This window comes from Nannospalax galili, unplaced genomic scaffold (assembly GCF_000622305.1).
Source record: "Nannospalax galili isolate Female #2095 unplaced genomic scaffold, S.galili_v1.0 scaffold903, whole genome shotgun sequence".
NCBI lineage: Eukaryota > Metazoa > Chordata > Mammalia > Rodentia > Spalacidae > Nannospalax > Nannospalax galili.
In genome coordinates this window covers 2343503-2346571 of record NW_008349989.1, presented here as the reverse complement: position 1 = coordinate 2346571, position 3069 = coordinate 2343503, and positions in this window count along the sequence as shown.

Below are 3069 nucleotides of genomic sequence, written 5' to 3'. Positions count from 1 at the left end.
AGATATACAACTTCTTAGCTAAGAAATTATCAACTTCACAGAAACAAACTTGTGCTTAGTGTACATTTGAGATTTTATACACGGGGTTTAGATTTTCTACTATTTTTTTTTTAGTTTTCTCTGTATAGCAGGCTAAATTATTCATGAATCTTTGCACCTGTGACAAGAATACTCAATTCCCTTCTATTAAAATGGGATTAAACTCATAGATTTGTCAAGGACATTCAATTCTCTACTAAGCCTAGACATAGTGGACATTAAATGAAAATTCTCAGGTTCTAAGGTCAATATCCACCTTGGATATGCTAAGCTTAGGTATCATAATATCTTCTCATAGTTTTTATTAGGAAGATTCTTTTAGTTTTGACACCTGGATACTACCTGCATTTACTTTACCCTGAAAAATTAATTAAAATGTAAATAGAATACTTTGAATTTTTTAAAAATAGGCTTATTTATTTTTAAGTGTATGAGTGTTTTGCCTGCATATACGTAAGTGCACCATGTATATACAGTGCCTCAGAGGCCAGAAGAAGGTGTTGGATCCCATGGAACTGGAGATAGAGATAACTGTATGATGCTCCATGGGTACTAAAAACTGAAACCAGGTCCTCTGCAAGAACTGCAAGTGTTCTGAACCACTAAGTCATCTCCATGTTTCCCTGGACTTGAAACTGAATAGGTAACTTCTTATAATACAAAGACCTGCCATGTGGATGAAAGTTTCCTTTTAAACTATCAAAGAAGAAATATAGTTTAGATAAAGTACATATAAAGGCTAGAAAGGATGATGTTTTCAGCTATCTCTCTTAAAAATGAACCACTTGGGAGCAATAAATTGACAAGTCCTATGATTTAAAAAATAGTTAAAGTTCTATAAGAAAATTATAGATGTATTTTCTTTAAAAATAGCAAAGGAAATTAGAAAGTATAAAGTATTAGTTTTATAAAGAAAAATTGTTTTGCAATAAATTTTCAAAATTTTTCACTAAATTTGCATTTTAAGTAATGTGAAAATTTTGTATTTTAGTTTTGTAAAAATTTCTGTTTAATATTATTTAAAATAAAATTTTTGAGGTAAATTTCTTTAGTATTCATGTTCTTATTTCAAGTTAGCAGAGAACTAAGATGCCAATATGTTGTTCAGAGTTTTCCACATAGATGAAAAACAGATAGATGGATAGAAAGATATAGATAAAATAATGTATATGGGGATTATTAAAGAATTGGCTGCCAAATACATAGCAGAAAATTCTTACAACATGTCATCTCTGAGTAGGAGTGTAAATTAGAGCAAATCAGTGTGGAGGTGTACTGCACAATTTTAGTTTTCAACTAAACAAACTTGAAAAGAGAGAACATCAACTAGGAAATTTCCTGCATTAGATTCATCTGTGGACATGTCTAGGAGACATTTCCTTGATTATTGATTTATGTGGGAGGTCCCAGAGTACTGTGGGTGTTGCAACCCCTGGACAGTGGTCATGGGTTGCCTAAGAAAGCAGTCTGGAAATAGCTCAGCAGTTAAGAGGACTGGTTGCTCTTACCAAGCATCCAAGTTCTATTCCCAGCATCCACATGGCAGCTAACACCTGTCCAAAACTCTAGTTACAGGAAATCTGATGCCCTCTTCTGGCCTCTGCAGTCTTTGCACAACACAGGTGCACTTGATAAATACAACCGAAACACTCATACACATAAAATAAAAATTAATGAATCAAAAAAAATTTAAAGCAGTTTGAGCACAGAGCAGATGAGCAAGACATAAGCAGCATTCCTCCTCCCTTTATGCTTCAGTTCCTCCTTCCAGGTTCTACCCTGAATTCTTGCCTGATGTCCCATGATGTTCACTTGTGAACTTTAAGCCAAATACACCCTTTCATCCTCAAGTTGGTTTTTGTGAAAATGTCTTACCACAGCTATAGAGAAGCAGACTAAAACAGGAGGTTTATCAAAATGTAAGAATTGAACTGCCCTACCAGCTGTACACTTCTGCACATAAATCCAAACAATGCAATTCCCTATGACAATGATATTTTCACATACATTTTAATTGCAGTTTTATTTGCAACTGCTAAGAAATTTATTCACCTTAGGTTCCTGCCCAGCAATGGATAAGCTGGATATTAAAAATGTAGTGTCTTTAGACAAAAGGATCTGACTTAACACTAAAGAAAAATGAAATTTGTGAGAAAATGGATAAAACTGGAAAACATTATCATGTGTGTGATATCCCAGGCCTAGATAAAAAAACACTCTATATAAAAATTCAGAGCTAGAAGTGATGAGAGGTTAGGGTAAGGGTAGCAGGTCTTATGGGAGATAATAAATCATATTTTACATAAATGTAGAGAAGGGGACTACTAAGGTGTTCATAAATGCCCTTTGGTATGGATCCATCAACTGAACCTAGTTGATGGATCTACCATGTTTGCAAGAGTCAGAACTGGTGAATGGCCATAAAAAAACAAGTGTTTTCCAGACAGCTGGTCATTTACTCATATGAACTCACAGCAACGGTGACAGCATGTACAAGTCCCATGGAAACTCAAAACAGAAAAAAGTCCCAGCATAACTGAGGAAAGTGGGTAAGAAACTCAAACCATACTTGAGAAACTATTGCAAAAGGAAGGCTGTTTGGAAGGGGGAAGTCACTCTCTTTTAAGGGTGTGACTCTTTGTAGATTTACAATTAGTTTTTATAAAGTATGAATGGAGGCACTCTTCAATCTTTAGGTTTTAAAATGAAAATTCTACCATGGGCTATCTTCCCAGTTGGCTAGTTAGTAGGAGAGATTCCTATGTTGAAAAGGTATTTATTGTTCTTGAACTTGGTCATCTACCAGAACTAGACCATTAAGAACCTCTTGCTGAAGACACCACACAATATGGATACAGGACACAAATAATTCAAGATGGAAATCTATAAGCATTCTCTCTGATGTCTAACATTCAAAGTGCTGAAATATTCTATTGAAATATGCAAGGTTGGGGGGATGGAGAGGAATTATCAATGTTCTTACCTAGTTTGAGATCCTGAGTACTATAATGCAAACTTACCAGATAATAT